Raw genomic sequence first — 13,084 nt, forward strand, 5'->3', positions numbered from 1 at the left:
AAACAAAACACTTTTCTTCCTCCTGTGTTTAGACTCTCATTATCGAATAGAATACCTTTCCAAAGGTAAGTGAAAGGTTAAAAGGGGGAAAGAGCGATGGAGCGAAAGGCGGAAGAAAGTCCATTTAAATGAGAGGGGAAGAGATTGAGCCACAGGAGGAAGAGAGAGGTTTACATGAGGGTAATAAGGGGAGAGAGAGAGAGAGAGAGAAAGAGAGATAGACAGACAGAGAGAGAGAGAGCACGGAGGAAGAATCACTAACTGAGGAAGAGAGCAGGTTTTTGGCTGGGCTCCAGTGAGCTGACTGAAGAAGACCCTGCTGTCAACTTGTATCTCTGTGACAGACAGCGGACCTGCCACTTGGGGCCCTGCTGAGATGCTCTCACACACACACACACGCACGCACACAAGCAAACGCACACACACACGCACACACACGGACAGGCCTACAAACAAAAATAAACATGCAGACATACACACTCGCAAAATCACATATACACCTCAGTATTAGGACACATTTGCAAATGCAGAGACAGATGCAGACATCTACACATGCACAGGTTTCAAATCATGAACACATGAGCAGTTGTGCAGCACAGCAATTATTATTTTCAGGTGATTATACACTAAAGAAAACATTCCAATAATATGATATGTCATTGCTGTCAATAGGTTCCCCTCAAGGCTACACACTGTTCCTTTAAATATGCATATGTGCAGCACCCATAACACACAGAAAAGTGAGCGGCAACAGTAAACACACACACACACACAAATGCACACTTTGTTTGTGGAAACACACATGGACCTGCAGTTGCAGAACCACAAATATGTACTCACACACATGCATGCAGTATTTACTAATTTGCAAACGGAAATGGATGCAAAGGACAAGATTTTGGTATCGGAAATGTTCTGGTTTCCGTTTGTAGTCCGAGTGGTGTTGACTAATCATTGGCCGAAATACAATCTCAGAAGCCATGGGCTCTCTTCCCACAGCAATTTAGTTATTAATTGGCTTAAAATTAGCTTGTAAACTGGCTTCTTGTGATACAATCTGGTCGTACACGTCGTCTCCAACTCCAGTCTCGCATCTCAAGTTGCCAATCGGACTGTAAAACAATGAACAGGTCACTTAAAATAAAGTCTTGGACTAGATATTTGCAGACTTGAGGTATTGGCCCTTTGCCCCCAAGAGGCGTATCTGTCAACAGACGGATAGCGGATGGGTTCTGAGATTGGTGATTACGATCATGCTCATATTGTACATTCGTGCACGCAAACACACATTTCAGGTTGATAATGTGAAAACTTTAAGGGACACGATACAACATTGACAATCATATTATTTGCCTAACCTTTTTTCTCATTCTAACCTTAATCCTAGTTAACCAAAGATGTGAGCAACAGCCACAATTCCGTAGTGTTAAACAAATGCTAGTCCTCACAAAGGTTGCAGTTTGACAGTGGTAAAAAAAAGGAAGAAGAAACAAATCAGTACACACAGACGAACAGAAACAAGCATAACTTGTCTGATCACTAATGGCCGTGTCTCCTGCAGTGTGACAACATCACACTGCTTCTTTTCTTCTTTCTGTGTAATATGATCCCATGAGAGCCATCTGTCTGCAGTCTCTGTGCGTGAGTGGAAACCAGCTCTTGCTACCGTCCCTTTTTTTTGTTCCCGATAATGATGACACCTGACCCCCCACGTTCCAGTGTGCCCTGCAGGACCCTGGAACCAATCAGAGTCGGAGTTGCTCCGTGAGGGAAATCCTGTTGGAACCCGCGTCAAGCAATTAGAAGGCCCGAAGGGAACCAAGGTGGAGAAATGGGATCCTGATCACTTCTTCAGAACATCCGAGAGGGAAAGAGATAGATTGTTTCTCGCTGTGACCATGGTAGTGTGTGTGATAGTCTCTGTGTGCACTGTTGTTTGTGTGTGTGTGTCTAACAAGAGACAGGTCACAGATCAATAACCAAACCCTTCTTCAGACTAGTTGAGCCTCAACTAGCTTTCCAGCACTCTGAAAATACTCAGAATCTCACAGACATTTTGTCCTCCGACATCCTCGGACTTTGGATGTTCACCCTCGGGGCTCAGCATATCATCATGTATATGTGCTGTCCTATCTCAACTCTCTGAACACTGCGAAATAATCATAATTCTGATCAAACAGCAAAACGTGTGAAATGAGATGAACACAGCTGTCAAGGGTTGCTTATTGACCAACAGATATAGCAATTATTAAGTTGACATCTTTCTTTGATCATAGTGAACCACTATTAGGAACCACTACCGCAGCTTCTGTGTGAACTGAAATAATTTAGATCGAATGAAAACAGGGCCCTGTTTCTCGTACCTGGCTAAACAAAGTCAAGCAAATGTCCTAATCTCCATCTTAAATTAGCGAGATGATTGACATCAGGCTATCTGGGTTTCTTCACGGCTGATCCGCGCTGAAACGGTCTCGTTAATTCTAGCCAGATGTCAGTCATCTGGATAAAAGCGCCCGCTCCTCTTCAGAAGGGATAATAATGGAGCACTGACACCACGATGTTCTAACAGTACAATGGACAATAAACTCAGAGGAACCTCTTTTTATTTCTCTAATGAGAAGCAGGAGATGATCATGAAGGCATATGAGGAAGTCAGTACCGTAGTCATTCACAGCAAACGCGTTGCGAATATTCCAACGTTTTTGCAACATTGTTGCCTTGAACGCAACTTTAACAGCGCCCCCGCTGAGAGACATAAGCGTCGCAAATATATCAGACAAGTTAAATGCGTCAGTGTTGGGAAAATGTATCGGCTAATTTGAAGTGCTTCATCACCCAAATCAATCAGATTATATTTACAAATAAGTATATACTTATGAGGATATATGTACTGTATGCACGTATGAATCATGTATTATATGTATATACATGTATGTGTAGATTACCAAATAACTAGGAGTTTGAATATGTGTATGGGCGGATCAGTATGTATGTATTATTCATAATCAGAAATTCAATCAATTGAAACAGTGAAAATACATTGTGTGTGATTCTCTGTATTCTCATCACGATCACCTTAATCATGTTCTACAATAATGATATGCATGGTGTACTAATAACACTGTCATATAATTATGAGTGCTTTCAACACATCCATAAGTTTCTTAAGAGCTAAATAAACTTAAGAACAGCGGCATGCAGCGGCTGACAGTCTGTGTCTGAATGACGGGCGATCGGCTGCGCTTGTGGCGATCAATGTCCGCGGCTCGAGAAGCTCTCGTAAAAAATGTATTTCTTGGCGGCAAAATCCACACAGGAAGTCATGATAATGTAAAGGATGGATCCTGGCAATCTGAAAGAACTCTCTCCCTATAAAACTAATATAACTAATATCGCTCCTTCATCAATGAGGAAGAAGCTGCCTTTTTTGTCCGTGGGAGTGGCCAGCTTATGCAGTGAAGTTCAGTAAGCCTGCCCAGGAGCAGGTTTACATTTTTGGCTGTGTTGCTATGGTGATTAATCTAAGTTTGCTTCGAGAAACCAAGAAAGCCTGACCTACGTCATCTTATCCTGACAATTAGCCCGCTAACTCAGTAAGCCAGGTACGAGAAACAGGGCCCAGCAGTTGCTACTGAACTCGCAAAAACACAACGTTAATGCATTTCTCAAAACAAAAAAAAACGCTTGTCTACAGACTAGAAAGCGCTTTTTGGTGCTAGTGTTATCCAAATAAAATAAAAATAGAAAAAGTATATACATATCAAAAAGAGAGGTATTAAATCTGACTTGTCCAAGAAGCAAATTTGTAATACTATAGAATAGAAAGATCAAAACATGGAGTAATAAAATGGACATTGGGGAGAGAGCATGTTGGAATGAACTCATGTTAATGAAATGCATGAGTGTATCACTATATAAGGTTGCAGAGGTGGACGTCTTGCATGATACACAGGTAGTGACTCATATTTCAGCATCATTTTGTATATATATATATATATTTTTTTTTTTTACAGACAAAAACCCAAAAGTGAAGAAAAAAAAGTATGACACATAGACCGGCAGTCAGAAATGAGAAACTTCGGCTGGGAGTGTGTAGGGATTTAGGGACATTCACTTTAACCGTACGTTGTTGTTGCTCCAGAGGCCACATCGCTAATGACTAAACAATCTCTGACTGCGTATTGTTTTCTCGAAAGAACATCTGCTCCGAACAATAATTGGATTGTTTTACCAATAGTTGCATTCCCCTGTGTGCTAATTGAAATTCCTGCCTGTCAGAAAAATCAACTTTGGTAGACTGAACATAAACAGGTGTATGTGTCCTTTGATAAATCCCTCGACCCTTCTCTCTAATTCTTTCTTTAAATGTCCTTGTTGTTGTGTTATCTCTGCCTTACTTATTCAAGCATGCACACACACACACACACACACACACACACACACACACACACACACACACACACACACACACACACACACACACAGAACATCTTCATCCTCTGGACTCTACCGGGTTGTGAGTACCACAACAGTAGCTTTCTCTAACAGGGTTATTATAATAGCTGTCAGGCGAGGAGGAGATGCCATCTTATCTTGTCTCTTTTCATGCCGATTAGCACCATTGAGCTCCGCCGAGCTGTTGAACGATTCCTCTGGAAAACTAAACCTATTGTAAACCATTCATTCCTTTTGTGAGTTTTTATTTTTTTTATTCTCATACTGATTAGGAAATGTATCCAGTGATATGCCTTGCTCACAATGTGCTGTATTATTCTCAGGCTGTAGATGAGCAAATGTAACCACCGTTCCTTCCCTCAATGCAGTGGCTCATGGAAGATAAAGTAAAGCAACACCCACATGGCTGACTGACCCACATGACTGACTGACCCACTCCTGGACCCTCTGCAGTTCGCCTACAGGGCCAACAGGTCTGTAGACGATGCAGTCAACATGGCCCTCCACCACATCCTCCAGCATCTAGACTCCCCAGGAACCTACGCCAGGATGCTGTTTGTGGACTTCAGCTCTGCCTTCAACACCATCATCCCGTCTCTGCTGCAGGACAAGCTCTCCCAGCTGCACGTGCCCGACTCCACCTGCAGGTGGATCACAGACTTCCTGACTGACAGGAAGCAGCATGTGAGGCTGGGCTCCATCATTTCCCAAGACCTCAAGTGGGAGCTGAACATCAGCTCCATCACAAAGAAGGCCCAGCAGAGGATGTTCTTCCTGAGGCAGCTGAGGAAATTCAACCTGCCAAAGACAATGATCGTGCAGTTCTACATTGCCATCGTTGAGTCCATCCTCTGTTCCTCCAACACCGTCTGGCACACTGCAGCCACTGCCAAGGACAAGGCCAGGCTGCAGCGCATCATCTGCTCTGCGGAGAGGGTGATTGGCTGCAATTTGTCATCCCTCCAGGTCCTGTCCACTTGCTGTCCACTTCCAGGACACTGAAGCGGGCAAGAAAGATCGCAGCTGACCCCTCTCACTCTGGACACAACCTGTTTGTGTCCCTCCCCTCTGGCAGGAGGTTGAGGTCCATCAGGACTAAGACCTCACGCCACACTAACAGTTTCTTCCCGTCGGCAGTCGGGCTCATCAATAGAGCCCGGGTTCCCCACTGACTGACTCTATCACAGGACTATTCTCAGACCAATTATTTTTATTTGTATTCCTTTCTCTCCTCCTACCGGTCACTCCACTGCACAATTCATATTCAAACACTCATGCCACATACACTTAATGTATGCAACTAATGTCTAATGTATGCACCTTCCGCCTAACTAAATTCCTCATTTGTGCAAACATTCCTGGCAATAAACGGATTCTGATTCTGATTCTGACATGTAAAGTATATGTGTGCTCAGGAGTTTCTGTGGATTTATTTGGAGTCAAAGCTTTGTTGGGTACATGTGGAAAACTAATAGCTGCGCTAGTTTTTTAAAAGCCATCAGGCTCACGCAGGATACAATTTAAAGTTTTAACTGACAATATGCATGACACAGGAATGGATCAACATTCCAAACATACCCTCAATAAGTAAATTAAGGGTTATTGTGCAGCAGTGTAATTTGACCTTTTATGCCAAGCGGTCACATAGTGTAATACCACAAACTATGTAGGAACAAGTCTGTTAATAGTGGAATATTTACTGTGCAAATGCATGAAGTCCTCTTGTCAATTCACTGTCTGATTAGCACAGTGTGTCATGCCAACTGCAGTCGTGTTGCATATGGTGACTTTAAGGGAGTATTAATTAGATGCTGCTTAGAACTGACATGATTAACAAACATTCAAGTGATGTGCACCATGCAGTGCACTCACCTACATATTAACACATATTTGTCAAGTTTCTGAACTAAATATTTTGTTCTGGGGACTCATTACAGAACTGAATCTGAATGGATTTTATCTTAACTTCATTTAAAGATGGAAAAAATTGAAAATTCTGGCTGAGTCCCATGCCACTTTGTAAGCTTCAGCCTTATGTGGATGTAGCGCGGCGATCAAATTCAGAATTAAATCCCCTTGACTGTTTATATTTACCTATATTAACGCTCCAGGACATTTCAAGCATTATCATGCAGTTTGAATAGCCTTTCATCTTAGTTTCTGCACTACATTGCAATACAGACCTATTTAACAGTGCTGCTGCCATTTTTGGCTGGTCTTTAGAATTTAGGACAGGCTCTATGTCATTCTAATTTAGGATTCCTAACCTGGGAAACCGCTAAAATAGAAGGGTTCTAATAGCTAAATGTGTGTCCTAAGGATATTTTTTCCCTGAATGCAGTTGGTAAACTTGTTGCTGTAATACCAAAAATTCTAAAAGGCATCCTTAACGGAGATAAGATAGGATTTCAGAATGAAGTTTTTGTAATGAAGCCTTTAGTCAATATTTTAAATAAAGAATTAAAAAAAATAGAAAATGGCAAGACTGTGTGTTGTGCCAGCATGTCCCACTCCAATATTCCTGTTCCGTCTCTGTGGGCTTTCAAGTTGATATAAGCCGAAAGCCCAAATCACCTCAAAAGCTTGAAAGCTTTTGACTGATGAGTCTCTGTGTGTCTCGCTCCTCATCTGCAGAGTAATGCGCCAATTCTTGTTTTGCAAGCTTTCGCACAACAATCTCCTCCTCCACGCGAGCCCACAGGGTTAAACGTGTGAAATATTTTTGCACCCGGCATGTCAGCTCTACTTCACACTTTTAACATCTGCACTGTGCGGTTCCCCCCAACCCCCCACCTCCCCAGGTCCCATCCTTTTCTCCAGCTCAGCTGGCATCAAAGACGGCGGGAGCGAGAGGGAGAGAGTGCTGCCCTAGTGCCAAGACATTTGTATAGTGATGAGTGATCCACGATGCGTTCAGCATACCAAACTAGAAAACCGGGGATTTTAATTCTACATCTGGCCCTTGTTCAGGAGCAACGATTTTTTCTTTCCTATTTCTCTTTTCTATCTCCTTTCAATACCATTATGTCTAACAGTGTCTCTTTCCCTTCTCCGGATCCATATTCTAAGCAAGAGAAACGGTATGGGATGGAAGACTCATGTGCAAATAAACCACAATCCCTGAGCATGCAGCTTTTGTAAACTAATCAATATGGCAATTGGTAACCACACAAACATGCACAAAAGCACACACATACAATAGACTGGTGGAACATTACTTTTCATCCGTAATAGATTAAGATATTTCTTTTAAAAAGCTAAACTTAGCTGCACAAGCTTCTTTAAAATGTAAATATAAGCCAAATATTAATACATCGAGCCAACTTAATAACATGTACCACCAAGCCATGCTTTTAAAATGATATGCAGCACTTTGCAGCATCCATGTATAGATTAAATAAAATAAACATTACATTTCATTTAGCTGACGCTTTTTTTTATCCAAAGCAACTTACAATAAGTGCATCCAACCATGAGTACAAACTCAGAACAACAAGAATCAAGAAAGTACAATTTTTTTCAAGAACGTTAAACTACAAAGAGCTATCAGTAAGTGCCATTTAAGTGCTAATAAAGTGCTACCTTCCTTATTCAAGGTATAGTATATATAGGTACAGTTAAAGCAGTATTTTAAAGTAACTACTCCCTTTTGAGTTTAAAGTGCTATGGAGTAGTTTTTCTATGAGGGTGTTCTAGTTGTGTTAATCTTGTGCATGTGCGTGAGGTTTTGAGTGCACATGGGTGACTCAATTCACATTCCTGCCAACGGTTTCACACTATTCCTCTAATCAACAGATGACGGTACTACACAAAGACACTGTGTATTGTAATACTGCAGCAAAGACATGAAAACAATAACATATTTTGTGTTTGTTTAACAGCATGGATGCACAAAATCCTTATTGGTGAGTAACACTAAATGTAAACCAACTACAAGACTCCTTTAATGACTGTAATAGCTTGTAGCTGGACTCATCCAGTTACCCAACTGGCTTAGTTAACTATTCTATTCTATTCTATTCTAACTATACTATTCTATATATCTGGCACAAACTAAACATCAAGATCGCTAGTTTGCAGTGATTGGATTACATGGTTTGATTATGTTTTAATTGGTATGTAAACTGCATCTCTACTTTCCTGGTGATTGGTGATCCTTGGGGGGATCGGGGATTGTGGTGCGTGGGTTTTGGGGGGGGCGGTGCATGTTTTTTTTTTTTTGGTGGGGGGGGGCGGTGCGTGGGTTTTGGGGGGGGGGGGGGGGGTGCTCTAATGCAGTGGTACCCAACCTTTTTTGAGCCACGGACCGGTTTTGTGTCAGACAATATTTTCACGGACCGGCCTTCACGGTGTAGACGAAAAATATGACGTAATAAATATGACGTAATTAATTTGACGTAATTAATATGACGTAATACGACCGGCATAAATACAATTATAAAATGCATAAAGATACAACTCACCATGACGCTGCATTAGTGGAGCCCTGAGCTTGTTTCTCTGCTACGAGCCGGTCCGTCTCGGGTGACGGGAGAAAAAGACCGAGGTGTTTATGTCCAGTCTACTGACTCTACTCCGTAACTTCAACCTGTATGTGCCCTCTGTAACTTCATTAAAACCCGCTTCACAAAGACAGGATGTTGGAATGGAGGCAGGGTTGAGAAAGTTTGTTTAATTAATTGTTTCATTCCCAACGTCAACCACGTTGTGGAAGCAATGGGATGCCCAGTGGTAAAGCCGTGCCAAAGGGTCCCGGGGACCAGTGTGTATGTAAGTAATCCAAAGTAAAACCAAAGAGAAGCTGAAAACTGCTGGAAGCTGCAAAGAGGCCGAGAGTGGTAGATCACTTCTCTGTCTAATTACAGAAAGGCATTTGATTTATTGTTAATATTAAAAAATGCATAATGGAGCCTAAAAGTGGGTCGTGAAACAGACTAAATATTCCCATTAGCGGAAAGCCTTTCCTTAAATTTATGGATATCAGCACCATCATCGATAAAGCCAGTGATGCTTGATAGTGACCGGTTGAAATGTGTGAAACTTGACATTTAGTTACAGTGTGAACGGTTGGTATATGCAGCACACAGCTCAACATGCAGTACAACATATCTATGTTACTGCACTGTATGTGTGATGTAAACACACAATTTATCTCTTTTGTAGTCTGGTTCTGTTTGCCTGCATGTTCAGGTTTTGTGTTTTTTAATGTGTGTGTTTGCAAAAATGTGTTTGCTGACTGTAGTGATGTGTGTGAGCTGCAGAGCATGAAGTCTGGCCCACACGTACAAACAACAGATGTATGATGTGGCAATTTACTACTGCAGTCTTAGCACTAACAGCTGTTATAGGCAAGAGAGAGAGAGAGAGAGCGAGAGAGCGAGACAGGATGTTGGAATGGAGAAAGAGAGAGAGAGAGAGAGAGAGAGAGCAGTCAAATCTAATTCTGCTTTGTTTCGCATCAGCGTGAGAGTCGTCCTCAGTCCAATGAGCAGCCTGTGTGTTTAGGACTCGGCAGATGTGTCGAGAAAGTGCTCCTTCAGTAAGATAAAATATGAATGTTTTTTCGACATGCAGCTAAAATAAAGCTCTCAGCGCTGTGTGATAAAGTAACAGCTTGTCCTTTATCTTCAAAAAAAAGAGAAAAAGAGGCAGGAACTGCAAAAAAGTGGCTCCCTGTGGACTCATAACTGAACTAATCTCACCACAATGTTACAGACAACATGCTGCAAGGACAAACACATCATGTGTGTTCTTGAGTTAGAGATTACCTGTGGAAAAATGATATATCTTACAATACAATATACATATACAATATCCATTCATTCAAGTATTTTTCATTTCTTTACACTTTTTGTTGTAATCAAAGAAGCCAACATGACCTCAGCAAGTGAAGTGAAATTAAATAATTTCTACGGATCATACAGTCTGAAAGACTTCTCATCACACTGGCATCTGGAGGTCACGTACCAATAAACAGAAACACAGGAAGTAAGAAGATATCTTGCAAGCCTCTATCTTGCTTTGACTCTAGTTATACAAATGCACATTTGGAAACACATATATGTTAGAGTAAAAACAAAAAACACTGTTCAAATTGGGAAATATGTAATCTTAATTATTTTTTTTATATATTAATTTGTATTAATGTATTCATCATTTACTTTGGCCTTTCCACTTGATTCAATCCAACTAAACTCTTGCCTGTAGTCCTGCATATAGCTGTGAACTAGTTTTGCGGCTGCATTTTTGATGAGTTGAGGAGGTTGCTTCCAGCTTTAAAGATACAAAATGAGCGGAGCACGTTTGCATATGAAATGTTAAGTCCACTATACGCGTTTTGTTTAAGAGAAAAAAAAAAACAAAAGGTGATAATATGACACACACAATATTAATGTCATGCATTATTAGTGACTTCTAATGCGTTTCTATACAAATGGAAATGTGACCTGTGTATTGCTTTTTTCCTTTCACATAGAAAACACATGAAAGGTCTCTGTCCACAGTGTATTCAACCTATGATCTCATTTATAGTAAGGTATGAATTTTACACTTTTAAATTAGATTTGTCAGTACACTATTCAGTGCTCTTTCATTCATATTTACTTTTCCATTGACGCTGTATTTTAGAACCAGGGAATTAGTCTCAGAAGCTTGTGAGTATGCGGTAACCTCACCAAATATGTATGCAATAGTGGAATCTGGTCTTTGGTCTGTCCCGTGTGGTTGATTTACAAAAGAAGCAGTACCTTTTTACAAATAGAAAGTAAAGCAAATAAAGACAAAAAGAGGCTGAATATGGATCAGGTGTCAGCATGTTGGAGTTATCTGTTACATTCTCACAGTATTATCATAAAAAATGTACTCTTTCATCAAGTCATGCTAGTTCACGTGAGCTGCACCAATATTTGAGGGACAGATATTTTGCTTCCTTTTCCTCCCGTCTGTGGGAAGTATGAAACCCATTCACAGACAGAAATGGGAGCTGCTTTATGAGTGAAAAAGATTGCAAATTGAGAACAATGTCTCACAACCAGCAGTTTCTGCACCATGGACAGAGGCTTGATGAGGACGTTTTCACTTTTCCTATATTTTAGGTTCCGTATTTATTCCATTATTTTGTCCAAACCCACCAGCAAAAAAAAGTCAGCAAAGATTTATTTGAACGCCAATGTTTCCTCAAACTTTGTTCTGACCTTTCTTGTTGACCTTGTGGTCTTTCCTCTTTGCACCTTGTCACCTCATTTCTCCTGTTTCTCTTCGCTCAACACTTATTCTGGATGTGGTCACACCTGAACTCTCTCACCTCTTACTCTCATCTCAACTCTGCTCTCCATCCCCCCCACTGCCCCTCCTTTCCTGATACAATGTCCTCACTCAGGTTCCCAAGTGACCCTTCTTGTCAGGATGCTCACCCAAGTGTCCTCTGCAGTATGACGTCTTTATCATGCTCCCCTTCCACCTCCTCGCTTGTTATTTTCTCCTTCTGTCTTGCCAGAAATGCAATCTCAGAAGGCTTCTTGCCATTCTTCCCTTCCTCCCCATCACTCAGCTTCCTTTGTGTTATCTGAAGAATGCTCACATCCCTCGTGTTCTATCAAGGAATCTCAGACTCCAAGCAATCATAAATAAGCACCCAGTTATGCTGTAACTCATGCAGACATAGAATTAATACAAAATGAATACACAATACAGAGAGCTAGTAAGACAGAAAGAGACGTACAACCCAAATAACACATATATCCTGTCACCTAAATCATATTTTGAAATTCAGTGAAAATGTATAATATATATATATATATAAAAAAACCTTATAGAAAGTATTTTGTTGCTTACATTATGGGAAATCTGTCTGATAAAATACTCACTCGTGTGGAGTGTTAATAATAACATGCTATTTCAAGAGAGCGTCCTCTAATAGTGGACACTTTATACCCTACCCGTGTATTCATCAAACTGACATCCCACTTGGTTCAGGAGAGTTGAGAAATGCTCAAGAGGGGATCAAAAAGTCATTTTTGCCATTTCAAATTGTAGCATTCTTGTTGATGAAGCACACAGGGCAGCACCAGCTGGGCGACCCGTGTTTCCCCAAAGCTCTTCCTGTCTGACACAGTCAATTTTAGAACCTTTTAGTCTTCGCTACCTTATGGCAGGGTTTGCTCTTAGCTTGAATGGCATGTGTTTATACAAGAGTATGCACAATATCATTAATATTCTAACAGAAATGGCACAATAACATTCTGAATAACGTAACACATGACAATCATATGATGATCGGAGGATACAATCTGCTCTGCTCTCCATCCAGCCCAACTCTGGTTGGTCTCATCACCAAGGATGATGAGACCCACTAACAGGAAGGAGGTCAACCAAGGTCAACAGCAAGACCAAGGAGATTGTTGTTGACTTCCAGAGAGGCCACACTCAACACCCACCACTGACCATCAATGGTGCTGATATAGTGAGCGTGAGCAGCACCACATTCCTGGGGGTGGAAATTAGTGAGGACCTCTCGTGGACAGCCAACACAACATCACTGGCAGAGAAAGCCCAGAGGTGCCTCTTTCTCCGCAAACTCAAGAAAGCAAGAACCCCCCACGCATCATGTGCACTTTTTACCGTGGCACCA

Source organism: Taurulus bubalis (genome assembly GCF_910589615.1).
Source record: "Taurulus bubalis genome assembly, chromosome: 19".
NCBI lineage: Eukaryota > Metazoa > Chordata > Actinopteri > Perciformes > Cottidae > Taurulus > Taurulus bubalis.